The sequence below is a fragment of the Schistocerca cancellata genome, chromosome 5, assembly GCF_023864275.1.
Source record: "Schistocerca cancellata isolate TAMUIC-IGC-003103 chromosome 5, iqSchCanc2.1, whole genome shotgun sequence".
NCBI classification, from domain to species: Eukaryota; Metazoa; Arthropoda; class Insecta; order Orthoptera; family Acrididae; genus Schistocerca; species Schistocerca cancellata.
In genome coordinates, this window is record NC_064630.1 from 833,002,084 (window position 1) to 833,016,442 (window position 14,359).

The 14,359-nt window shown below is 41.6% G+C and overlaps 1 protein-coding gene across 3 annotated transcripts in view; it reads left to right on the forward strand.

Annotated features, from left to right (window-relative positions):
• Positions 1-14,359, forward strand: part of LOC126187726 (glucose dehydrogenase [FAD, quinone]-like) — a 44,067-nt gene that overhangs the window by 3,979 nt on the left and 25,729 nt on the right. Inside the window, exon 2 of one of the 3 annotated variants that reach the window (XM_049928969.1) lies at positions 8,056-8,251. The exons of the other annotated variants lie outside the window; for them this stretch is intronic. The gene's annotated coding sequence lies outside the window, so the exon portion shown is untranslated. The remainder of the gene's footprint in view (positions 1-8,055; positions 8,252-14,359) is intronic. 3 annotated transcript variants of the gene reach the window in all.

The window sequence follows — 14,359 nt, forward strand, 5'->3', positions numbered from 1 at the left end:
GTAAAACAATTGATTATTTTTCAGAGAAAAACACGGAATTAATGTTTCAGTGCCCGTAAATATACTATTTTATCGACTACCGAATTCTTTTTGTTCCCTTGTTTTCACAACCTTAGAGAGCTGTTGAATACTGAAATCATGATTTCGGGGCATCAGCATAACAGTGCGAAAAATATTTCAAAATGATTGGAACGCATGAAAAACTGAATAAATCTTAAAGCCGAATATTTTGAGAAACAATAAAAGGCTTTCCAACTAAACTAGCACGATAGCAGAAATTTACACCCGATGTTTGTGAATAAAATGCGTTGAGTGGTGAAAATGGCATATGAGATAATGAATACAAAATAACGCAAATAAGTTTGTCGACGTGTGCTGGTAAAACGCGATTTGACATCAAGTATCTATCACGTTTCTGGGAGCTGCGACGTTCCTGGAGGTGACTGAGAGGGCTGTTCCTTATGAAAGCAGCAACTAGAAACGTACGGCTGGGTTACTTCATCACGAAATTGCTGCCGTCGAGACGTGACAATTATTTTATAGTCTCCTCACAATACTGACTGTAAACGGCTTGACGTATTCCTACGCACGTCTTTCTCTTCGAGAATGTCCATTGTTTGACAGTCCTAGTTAACAACATTTCAATGAAAGACTCACGTGAAGAGACATCTAAGCCCACGACTTCTCTCGGGGATCGATGTGTATAAACCCTGAACATTACATAGAGAATTTCCATGTGGTGTCACCTCCAGACACCAGACTTACTAGGTGGTAGCTTTAAATCGGCCACGGTTCATTAGTGCATGTCGGACCCGCGTGTCGCCACTGTCAGTAATCGCAGACCGAGCGCCACCACAAGGCAGGTCTTGAGAGACTTACTAGCACTCGCCCAGTTGTACGGACGACTTTGCTAGCGACTACACTGACGAAGCCTTTCTCTCATTTGCCGAGAGACAGTTAGAATAGCCTTCAGCTAAGTCCATGGATACGACCCAGCAAGGCGCCATTAACCATTTCTAGAGAGAGTCTCACTTGTATCATCAAGAATGCTGTATACAAATGATGGATTAAAGTTAAGTATTCCAGCAGCTACGTACTTTTCTTTATAGCATTCATTACGTATCCTGTTTCAGACATAACGCCAGCCGGCGTGTGTAAACGCGTGCCTTTCGGTTACCCGCACTGTGGACTGCCTGTCTTGTCAGTCCACAACATTCCACACTGTTCTTGCAGAGATACTGTTCCAATTCCGAGACACATGGTGGTGTCGGGTAGAGAGCTCTTCATTATGTTAAAATTCACGTTGTTTGATGAAACTGAAATGTAGCGACTCTGAGAAGAGGAAGGACCTCATTTTATCTTCGTGTCAATTGGAACAACCTGTACAGCCCAGTAGGCAGCATACTCATCAACCTTCGACGTTGGGACGCCCGGTCGAGATCAATTCTCGTTCTCCTGAATGCGTAACACACTTTGGCAATCATATTTAATTTTAATGTGTAAACCACAGAATGATCCCATTAGACAAATCGGTAGAAAAATATGTGCATAATATAAAGAACAGTGTAACGCCGAGAAAAGCTACCTATCGACATTTGTTGCACATTTAAAGGATGAAAAGCACGTAGTAGACAAAATTGGAAGCAATGTTACTTCGCAAAGCAGAGAAATGTATATATATAATGAAAGAGATACGACATTATTCTAAAGATCAAAATTTCATTTTGAATGGCACTTGAACTGGAAAAACAAAAAAAAAAATACAGAAAATTTAAGTGGTATTTTTCTGCGGCCCATGTGGCTCCTTCTTTAAATATAAAATGTTACAAAATGTTGCACCTTCAGGAAGCTATTTTAAGAAGTTTTTCTGGTATATTTGGTTCAGTAATCGTAAGTATTTCGCCTTCTTGAAGTAACAATCTTTTTATTATACTTTGAAATAAGCAAGGAGAGACGTGTGTGATTTGAGAAGGCTGCTTTGCCACTCCGGCATTTTCCTTAAGACAGACTGATGAAACACATGTTCTGTCCCCGAAAATGCGAAGAATATATTTTGGTATGTATCGTGACGTCACGTCAATTTATTATACCACCGCGGACAAATCCTTGCCATTTTATTTTATACACTAGCTGACGAACCCTCACTGTCCCATTTTGTCAATTTTCTATTAGAAACGAAACAAAAAATTGAACTGTGTTTGTTGTGAGAAATCGAAAAAATTTCATTTCCATCTGTTTGTGAAAACATCTTTGAAATTTCCTTTCCAGTGGGCCCGCAATCTGCGTGAGATCGAAGGACTACATTTTTTTTAAGCACAAGTTTTTTCTGCACTGTTTACTTATTTACTCGTAGTGATACAAGTTACACAACGAGCTCGTTTCAGAGATCTGCCGTCATCAAGTGTACCTGTGAAGATTGTCTGTGATAGTCTGTGGCTATGTGTGGCACATTATGCTTACGTCTTAGCTGGCATGAAGTGGCCCATATGGCAACGTGGAGCGTAAATGTCGGTGGTCTTTTGGTAGGATACAACCAAGCTTCCTATATGGTTAGTTTTTATTTTTCGTGGTCTTGTAAAATTATTTCCTGGTACCTTTCCTGACAGCGATGAGATATGTACGTTTACAATAAAATGTATACATCGCGGAAGTTAGTGATTACAATTAATTTTTCAGAGGTAGTATTTTTGTGGGTCTTACGTAAATGATAAGTATTCTATTGTTCTGCGCTTATTGCGATAATTTACCATTTTCCTTTACTAATGTCAATTAAATTATATTCTTCCATGTTTAAAATCTCCTTGTTCGTCGAATATGTAGAAAAAGTACTAAATTTCTTTCTGGATAAAAATATCACACACATACAGCACAACCACACCAACAAATGCAACGCCCAAGGTAAGAATACAATTGAAAATCGCAATGCAGTCTTACAGAAAGAGATACGAAGTCATACATTGTCATGAATCCCGGAACATCATGTTTACATGCACAACGAAAAATGCATGAGGAACAAATTCTAAGTCGTCTAATAACTAACCGTATAGGTTGCCCACCATATCTCTTAACCCAAAAACTCAGTAAACTGATAGATGCACCCCACACATACAACAAAAATATGCACTAAAAATTCGAGAGTATTATTGCAGAACATAAAAGGCATACAGATTCGCCAAGGAGGAAAATTCATTTCATTTGACATAACCAGTATATATAAAAATATGCCAGTATCAGAAACAAAAGACGTCATAATGAGAACCCTTCTCAACAACAGAAAAATATATGTCATTGGAACTTATGAAATGATAAATCTATTATTACTAAATTTATCTCAGATCTATTTTGAATTTGAAAATAAAATTAATAAACAATGAGATGGAGTACATAGCTATGGGAAATTGTATCTTAGCCGGCCGGCCGTGCGGTTCTAGGCGCTACAGTCTGGAACCGAGCGACCGCTACAGTGGCTGGTTCGAATCCTGCCTCGGGCATGGATGTGTGTGATGTACTTAGGTTAGGTTTAATTAGTTCTAAGTTCTAGGCAACTGATGACCTCAGAAGCTAAGTCGCACGGTGCTCAGAGCCCTTTGAACCATTTGAACCAATTGTATCTCATACGCCATAGCAGACATTTATTATTTATTTATTTATGCATTTATTTTACCTGGCACGATTAGGGCCTTCAGGCCCTCTCTTACACCTAACCAGGCATACTCAGATTCAACAAATTTCAGTTTCTACAGAACATTAAAGACATATAACATGTTATACAGTATTAATGTTACAGAAAAAAATATAAAATTAGAGATTACAAAAGTACTACAATGACAATTATATCAATCAAAAAATAATTATAATAATCAAGAATAATAATAATAGTAATGACTATGTATAGGAAAGTGAACATATTTTTCCTTTTATGAATGTCAGTCCTATTGCTAGTTGGGAATTTTCTCGTTATATTCTTGCAGCTTGTGAGTTATTCTCATCAAGCAGAGACATAAGACGATAGAATGGGGTGAAAGAGATATAGAAAAGGTAGATAAGTTAGAGGAGGAGAAATAGAATGGTAAAATTCGAAGCTATGATGGAGAGGAGAAAGAAAAAGATGAGAGGGGCACGACAATGGTGGCTATACCGTCCCTAATATGTAAGTCTTGAGTTCCCTCTTGAATGTTAAGTGGTTCTGGATAAGACGCAGATCACAGGGGAGCGCGTTCCATAGTCGTATGGCTGAGATGGAGAATGACACAGAGAAAGATTTTGTGTTATGTAAAGGTACAGCCAAGATGCTAGATGTATCCGATCTGGTATTGCGGTTGTGGAATGATGATAGGTGTTTAATGTGAGAAGATAAGTATTGGGGGCACCAGTGGCTAAGAAATCGTTGAAGTAAGCACATCGTGTGGAGATCGCGTGCCTTATGTGGGCGTATCCAACCGAGCTGGGAGTATGAAGGACTGATATGATCATACAACCGTATATTGCATACGTATCTAACGCAAGCATTCATCACTAGCTCGAGGCATCTCGAATTTTCACTATTTGTGCCGTGTTGAACTACATCACAGTAGTAAAGATTAGGCAAGACTAGTGTTTGAACTAATTTTTGTTTAACATGGGTTGGAAATATTTTTCTAAATTTTTGAATTGCATGTAGAGAGGAGAGCGATTTCCGGCAAGCTGTGACTGTTTGTTCTTCCCAGTTTAGGTGTTCATCCAAGATTATTCCAAGGTCTTTTACTGTTTTTTGGTATGGTAGTTGGGCACCATTGAGGAGTATTTGAGGGACTGTTTCGCGAAAGTACCGACTGATTAACTTTGGATGAGATATAAGTATGACCTGGGATTTCTTGGGGTTTAGTTTCAGACCTAGGTTCTGTGCCCATCGAGAAACAGAGCAAAGATCTGCGTTCATACTCGCTACTGCGTCAGCAATGTTCTTGGGGCTTGCACTTATGTACAGTTGGATGTCGTCGGCATATAGATGGTAGTTGCAGGAGTGAATCACTGAAGAAATATCATTAATGTACAGTGAGAAGAGTAATGGACCAAGGACGGAGCCTTGGGGAACTCCAGAGCGCACGTTTTTCCATGATGACTTTTCCGACCCACAAATGACTTGTTGACTTCTGTTTTTGAGGTAGCTGTCGAACCAGTGTATAGCGCTGTTTGAGAAATTCAGCTGTTTCATTTTAATTAGTAATATATCAAAGTCAACTGTATCAAAAGCCTTGCTAAAAGTCAAGCAGTGTTAGGATGGTAGCTTCACGTCTGTCAATAGCATGTTTAATGTCATCAGTTACTTTGATTAATGCAGTTGCTGTACTATCGTGCTTTCGAAAGCCTGACTGATATTTGTTGTGGATGTTATGAGTTTTGAGGTAATCCGTCAGCTGTTCATGGACGATGTATTCTAGGGCTTTAGATATTGCAGGTAGTATGCTGATCGGCCTGTAGTCACCTGGCGACTTAGGGTTGTCAGTCTTGGGTATAGGTTGAATTAAACTTTGCTTCCACTCAGTAGGATATGTACTACTGACAAGAGACAGGTTGAAGATGTCCGTGATAACTGGAGTAATAGTGTCTACGACGTTCTTAATCATGCCAATGCTCACTCCATCATTTCCTACTGCCTCGGAAGAGATTCTCATAATTGCCTTGTGTACTGTGCCAGTAGTTACATGTTTTAGGAAAAACTTGTCTCTCGAGAGATTGATATCTTGGGGCTGGTAATTTGTCGCTGCGTGGCAGTTTATAGCTGTTGAGAAGAAATCATTGAATTCTTCTGCAGACGCTTGATAAACAGCGTCAGATCTTCGCTTCCCTATACCGAAACTGCGCAGCTTTTTCCACAGTGCAGCAGGTTTTGTTATACCGCATACGACAGAGCGGGCATGTCTGATTTTGGCATTCCTTACGCTTTGCTTGGTTCTATTTCGGAGTTTCCTATAAGCTTCGTACGCCTCGGGAGTTGGGTTACGCTTGAAGGCCCTATGTGCAGCATCACGTTTATTCATTAACTGGCGTAATGCAGTGGTGAGCCACGGAGCGGGAGCTCTCTTTACCTTGACAGTGCGTTGAGGAGCATGTTTATCATACAGTGTAATAATTTTGCGACATAATTCCCGAATTTTTCCGTCTAAAGTCGGTTCATTGCTTATATCATGCCAAGGGATGTCTGAGCAATCCTTTTGAAGAGCGTCATGGTTAACATTTTTTAGGTTTCTGTAGGTTACCAGGTGAGATTTTTCTTTGGTAGTATGCACTGAGTAATTTAAGAATATCACGTCGTGAGCAGAGAGTCCTGGAGCGGATGTCTGATTGGCGCGAATTATTTTATCTGGTCGCTTTGTTGCTATTATATCTATGAGTGTATGGCTGTGTGGCGTGTGATGAGTTGGGTCCAGCGATGTTAAACTCATATCATTCGAGTGGAACAGTCTCCTTAGTTTTTCTGCAGAGGGAGATTTTAACTGTAAGTCGATGTTTGTGTCGCCCATAATGATTATGTGTTCATACAGTGTCACGAGCGAGGACAGGGCAGACTGAAAGGAGGACATAGCACCGACGTTTGGAGGTTTATAGATTACTCCAATTAGCAGTTTCTGATTTGATGTGTTTATTTCGAAAAACAAGAACTCTGCTTCTCCTTCGCCCTTTGCATCCGATGTGCATAGTACAGTAGGCAGCCACACCACCTCCGCGTCGTGTTTCACGATCTGCCCTTAGGAGAGAGTAACCATTGATTCGGATAGCGTCGGAAGAAATATTTGGTTTCAACCAAGTTTCAGAGACGAGGATAACATGGAACAGCGATTGGCAGAACAGGTCACAGAACTCGTCGAAGTGAGCCGTTAGCGACTGCGCGTTCGCGTGGGCCACAAAGAGCCCGTCGCCGGAACCGGTCCGTCCCATTGTGGCCGCCTGTAGGACCGAGCGCGCTCCGTCTACCTGCTGGCCAGAAGAGGGACAAAAGCTGGATTTCGCGGGGGAAGACATATTTACAGGTGTGTCCAGGGTCGTGACTGACTCAAGCGTCTGTGAGCTAAAGGTGAAAGACAAGCTGGAGGTATCGGAGAAAGGAGCAAAAAGAAAGATGGAAAGTGGCAGTAGTGGTTACGAAAAAGATAATAGTAGTAGTAGTGGTAGTGACGAGGATGAAAATGACAGATATAGAAAGGCGGTATTAAGGAGATTCCTGTTAATGGACAATGTTAATTCCCATTTGACTGATAATATGAATATGCATGAGCACTTATGACAGACAAATAAAGAAGCAATATTTATGTGAAACAATTGACTGATTTTAAAGAGAGTACTTATGGTGCTTATAGAAATAACAAAGCAATATTTACTTAAAAAATGAAAAAAAAGAATAAAAATTAACTTATATTAGACAGAGTACAATATGAGACTTTGTGTCTCGCGAGATTTCGCTCAGACTTTCAGTTCGGACATGTTCGTCACCGTTTTCCTCCCTCCTTCCGTCTTGACTACGATCCTGCCATCCTGGGTCCATACATTTTGAAGGCCGAACTGTGTGATCGCAGTGTTCAAAACTTTTAGTCTTTCGCGCGTCAGATCTTCCCTCAGGGTAACACCACTCTTGACGAGTTTTCTTTTCTGGGCAAACACTTCAGCTCTTTTCCGGTATGACACAAATTTAATTATTATGGGCCTGGGTTTCATGGCACCTGGTATCCTGCGCCCAACACGGTGGCTTCTGTCAATATCGGCCACGTCGATCTGCACGCCAAGTTTCTCACGCACGAGGCTAATGGCCAGGTCGTCGGTGTTTTCACGATCGTTCTCAGCTACCCCGAACAAGCGCAAGCTGTTCCTTCGCTGATACTGCTCAATTTCATCGGTGGCCGCAGACAGTTTAGCTTCTAGGTCGGCGGCTTTTTTCTCTTGTGCGGCCAGGGACTTTTTAAGAGACTGGATTTCGGTGCTGTTGCGCCCGACAGACTCTTGCAGTTTTTCCATGACCGCGGCCGTCACAGAGTCCGTGATGGACTGCACGATTACGTCTAGCGTGTCTTTACTCTGCAGCGCCGCACTCACCTGGGACCGGACGAGCTCCCCGATGTCGGGAAGCGAGGCCTCACCTGCCGCCGGAGACCGGGCGCCCGCGCTGCCTGCGCCCCTGTAGCCTCGCCTGCTGCCGCTTACTCGTGCTCTTCCCATTTTTCACTCACTTATCACTTATCACTTGTGGTAATCAACGGAGAACAACACACCACGGCAAGTAACACTTGTTTAGTCGTATGCACACGTTGTGGACTGCCGCCATCTGCAAGAAGAAAAATTTTTCAGTTCAAACAAGCCAATTCCAAACAACATTATTTGTTACCACAAATATGCGGATAACACACAACTACTAGTATGAGGAGATGACCAAGACATATAAATGATCCGTCAGCAAGTAAACAATTTGTACACTAAGATAATGGAAATAAAACAGAACAAATTGATAAACTTCTTACACCTAAAAATAAGCAACAACAGCAACCGCCAGTTCGAAATATATAGTAAAGCTACCATGACTGACACTATCATAAATAAAAATTCTTGTCACACAAATTCGCCTAAATACGCAAATTTCAAATCAGTGATTAATAGCTTACCTCTCGATAATAATGTGATACAGTATGAAATAAAAAGGCTACAATACATAACGCAACAAAATAGCTTCCACCCCAAAACAGTGTTAAATCTTTATGAACAACACATAAAACTAAGACTAACAGCATGCGTAAAAAGTATCATTAAAAAGAGACGAAAAATCGCAAGTAAACCTACCTTTGTTACATCACCATAAATAGGTCAAGTGTCGGTAATTGCTTAAGAAAACAAAAATGAAATTAGCATTTCTTACGAATAACAGATTGAAGACAAAATACGATCAACGTAAAATAATATCTCCACTTTTTCAAAGTCAGGCGTCCACAAACTTTCTTGTGATGACTGAAATAAATTTTATATCGAACAAATAGGCAGGAATTCCGGAATCAGGTTTAGATAACTCACACAAAATTGTGAGAGCAGCCAATCCAGATTTTACATGTATTTAAAATGCCAACAACATAATGCGGAAAATATTGAAAATGCTAAAAAATTTTACACAAAGAAACTAAAAGACACACTACAAACATTTTGGAGGAAATGGAAATATACACTCGCTCAGAAAAATACCCAGAAAACATTCTCAACGCACAACTACATTTTAAACATACAAAACACCTCGAAATTTTATTGACATAATTAAAGAAAAAGGGTAAATTATCGCGATAAACGCAAAACAATAGAATACTTGTGACTTCTGAAATTTTCCCGGCGTATTTCTTCTTCTAATAATTTCCGGGTATGCAGCCGGATCCCGTCGACATTCTGCCACGATATTTCGGCCCAGAGACGTCCGGCCATCATCAGGTGAGTACACAACTACTGAAGAGCCCAGGTGCAGTCGCGGTATTTATGCCGAATCTCGCGCATGTGAAATGTACTGGCATCCTACAGCGCATGCGTCAGGTGTTGACATGCGCAGCATAGCCGAGTTGTACGTGCTGCCCTCGGTGGTGGAAATAAAGGTTCATCTAGTCATTGAGTATCGAATGACACTGTCGATTCCGCTGTGATTGTATAATTTTAATAACAGGATTCCAATTTTTATCCAGCTGAAAGCCGTTGTCACGATTTATAAGATTATTGGCAAGACGTATTTCCACTGATTCCTTGATTACGGAATCCCAAAAACCGGAAACTGGGGATAAAATTTTTGTTACATTGTATTCCATTGAATGTCCCAAAGAAATACAGTGCTCTGCTACTGCCGATTTTGACGGTTGCCGCAGACGGGTGTATCTTTCATGTTCTATACATCGTTCATGGACAGTTCTTGTCGTCTGGCCAATATATGCAGCGCCACATTCACAGGGAATTTTGTAGACGCCTGCCTTCTTCAGTTGTAAATCGTCTTTAACGGATCCAACCAGGGCCCAGTTCTTAGCTGGTGGACGAAAGATAACCTTGATTTTATTTTTCTTCAGTAATCGGCCTATTTTCGACGACACATTCCCGGCGTATGGAAGGAACGCAGTTGATTTAAAGTCATCATCTGCGTCCTCAGTGCGTTGCTTCTTGTTATGATAGTTGCGCATGGCCTTCCGTATTTGGCGAGAAGTGTAGCCATTCTCTTTGAAAACCTTCTCCAAGTGTTCTAATTCTGATATCGTGGCAGAATGTCGACGGGATCCGGCTGCATACCCGGAAATTATTAGAAGAAGAAATACGCCGGGAAAATTTCAGAAGTCACATCAAATACCTTTACGGGGAGGAGATGGTTCAGGATATCCACGTATTGGATAAATTACGTGAGAAAAGAGCCAGGTTGCTGTGTTCACTAAATTTTTTACTGAAATGTAGAGACAATAACTTGATTCCAACTTTCGCCAGAGTTGTTCATTTTATTAATAGTGTGGCTGCCAACAATATAAAACGCAAGGCGAGTCTGGCATTATTAAGAGAACGAATCCGTTTTACGCGACGTGAGTTAGACGCTGTCGCCAGGAATTTATATTATTTACATCTGAAGATTTCAGCAAGATGTTCTTCCCTTAGTTGGGACTGGATTGACGGCGTATCCTGGGCCAAGGCAGACTGGGCTCACAGGGACAGTACGAACAGACAAAGTGCGAAGTTTAGCCAACTCGTAACACGAAAACCGCAAGAAGCTATCTCTGGACGATCCGTGGTGAACCTCACGGAGAAATCTTTTGACGATGCGACGATGTCAGTGCTTGCGAAAGGTTTAAACTTCGCTCCTACACCTGCCTCACTGCCTTTAACGGATTTCATCAGTTCCATTGAGGAAGCCATTAGACGTCTCCCTGTGGATTCTGCAGACGAAATTCGACGTGAATCTTGCCGAACGTTGTTGAAATGTGCGCCACAACGGAGTAACATCTCGCCAGCTGAAAGAGCTGCTCTCCGCAGCCTGAGAGAAGATACTAGCACAGTCGTACTGCCTGCGGATAAGGGTAACGCCACAGTTCTTCTGACAAGAGAAGCCTACAACGAGAAGATATATTGTCAGCTAAATGATTCTATGTACCGTAGAATTGAAAAGGACCCAACAAGCCGAATATCAAGGAAAACTACTACCCTTTTGAACGACTGTTCTCTACCTGAAGAAGTTATCAAGAGATTGAGACCACACAATGCAGTACCACCAAGACTCTACGGTCTTCCGAAGATACACAAGGATGGTGCCCCACTACGATTAATAGTGAGTAATATTGGTGCTGCGACCTATTCTACAGCAAAATATCTGGCCTCGTTACTAAAGCCGTATGTGGGTAAGTGTTGCCACCATATACGTAATTCCGAGGATTTTGTCAGTCGCTTGAAGGATGTTAAGCTTAGCAGCTCGGATTTATTAGTCAGCTTTGATGTGGTCTCACTTTTTACCAAAGTGCCTTTAATGGAATCATTACATCTTATTGGTAACTTATTCAGTGCAGAAATGACGGCCTTGTTTGAACATATACTCTCCTCAACGTACTTTTTATTCAATGACGAATTCTTTGAACAAACAGACGGCGTCGCCATGGGGAGCCCTTTGTCGCCTGTGGTAGCTAATCTCTTTATGGAGGACTTTGAGGAGAAAGCACTTGAGTCTGCTGTTTTAAAGCCTACGGTCTTCTGGCGGTACGTAGATGATACTTTTGCTGTATGGCCTCATGGCAGACAGGAACTGGAGAAATTCCTTCATCACTTAAACTCATTACATGAGAACATCAAATTTACGATGGAGATTGAAAAAGAGGGCACTTTACCATTTCTAGACGTGCTAGTACGCCGTAAAAATGATGGGTCATTAGGACATTCTGTGTACAGGAAAGCGACTCACACAGATCTGTATCTCCAGGCGTCAAGCTGCCATCACCCAGCACAAACAGCCGGTGTTCTCAGTACCTTAATACATCGAGCGCATATAATATCGGATGATGAAAATCTCCACGCAGAATTAGAACACTTGGAGAAGGTTTTCAAAGAGAATGGCTACACTTCTCGCCAAATACGGAAGGCCATGCGCAACTATCATAACAAGAAGCAACGCACTGAGGACGCAGATGATGACCTTAAATCAACTGCGTTCCTTCCATACGCCGGGAATGTGTCGTCGAAAATAGGCCGATTACTGAAGAAAAATAAAATCAAGGTTATCTTTCGTCCACCAGCTAAGAACCGGGCCCTGGTTGGATCCGTTAAAGACGATTTACAACTGAAGAAGGCAGGCGTCTACAAAATTCCCTGTGAATGTGGCGCTGCATATATTGGCCAGACGACAAGAACTGTCCATGAACGATGTATAGAACATGAAAGATACACCCGTCTGCGGCAACCGTCAAAATCGGCAGTAGCAGAGCACTGTATTTCTTTGGGACATTCAATGGAATACAATGTAACAAAAATTTTATCCCCGGTTTCCGGTTTTTGGGATTCCGTAATCAAGGAATCAGTGGAAATACGTCTTGCCAATAATCTTATAAATCGTGACAACGGCTTTCAGCTGGATAAAAATTGGAATCCTGTTATTAAAATTATACAATCACAGCGGAATTGACAGTGTCATTCGATACTCTATGACTAGATGAACCTTTATTTCCACCACCGAGGGCAGCACGTACAACTCGGGCGCGAGATTCGGCATAAATACCGCGACTGCACCTGGGCTCTTCAGTAGTTGTGTACTCACCTGATGATGGCCGGACGTCTCTGGGCCGAAATATCGTGGCAGAATGTCGACGGGATCCGGCTGCATACCCGGAAATTATTAGAAATAGAATACTTATTTGCGTAAAAACCTCAAAAATGCTATGTCCGAAAAATTAATCCCTGACATTCCGACGAACAAAAACTACGTTGTAAACATGCAGAGCCGACAAATAATTTGAATTCCCCTTAATAAGGCCTTCAGCCGTCAGTGTAGCTTGTGTTACAGTTAATTTTTTAAAGGATCGTTAAAAAATTATTTTGGTATTTTTAATGTGTAACTGTCTTCCTCATTTCTAATTCAGGCCTTCAGCCGTTAATTGTTCTGAAGTATTGCTCATGGCCTTCATCCCATTAATAATTTGAATTCTTTCTTAATAAGGCCTTCAGCTGTCAGTGTAGCTTGGTTACAGTCAATTTTTTTAATGATTGTTTTAAAAATTATTTTGGTATTTTCAATGTGTAGCTCTCTTCCTCACTTGTAATTCAGGATTTCAGCCACTAATTGTTCTGAAGCACTGCTCGTGGCCATCAGAAGACAAAAAATTTGAATTCTTTCTTAATAAGGCCTTCAGCCATCAGTGTAACTTGTGTTACAGTCAATTTAAAAAAAAATTAATTATTTCCTTAAATAAACTGTTTGTGTTTAATGTGCAGCCAATGGTAACTGATTAGGCCCTGTTCACACATTTTCCTACTTTCCCTAACTCCCGCCTTACTTTCATCAGTCTCTGATGTGGTCCGCCATGATTTCCTCTCCCATGATAACCTGTACATCTCAGAATAGCACTTGCAAACTACATACTCAATTATTTGTTGGGTGTATTCCAATCTCTGTCTTCCTATACAGTTTTTGCCCTCTACATCTCCCTCTAGTACCATGGAAGTCATTACCTCATGTCTTAACAGATGTCCTATCAGTATTGTGGAAGGCCAGTTTCGAGCCACTCTGCATTGTTGGCAGATGTATCCAAGATGGAGGCGATGACACCATCCAAGATTGCGGCGTGTAGACTTGGCAACAGCCCATGACATCATCCAGCATGGCAGCTGTGACGTCACCCAACCCCAAGGCCAGTTATGAGCCACTCTGCATTGTTGCTAGATGTAACCAAGATGGGGTTCAAATGGCTCTGAGCACTATGGGACTTAACATCTATGGTCATCAGTCCCCTAGAACTTAGAACTACTTAAACCTAACTAACCTAAGGACATCACACAACACCCAGTCATTACGAGGCAGAGAAAATCCCTGACCCCACCGGGAATCGAACCCGGGAACCCAGGCGTGGGAAGCGAGAACACTACCGCACGACCACGAGCTGCGGACCCAAGATGGGGGGAAAGTGCCACGCCCCATGCAACACCCTCCTGGTGGGAAGTTCAAATTCCAGCAGGAAAATCCAACCTCTACTACACTAAGAAAATGGCGAGAAAGAAAGGTCACTTGTGTTACCTCCACTAACCTATGTCATCTGACCGACACCTCATCCTAGGAACTGGTGCCAAGTTTTGAATTTTGGCAGGAAGATAGGTCTATTGGGCTACCTCTGCTAAGCTAAGAAAATCCAACCTCTTA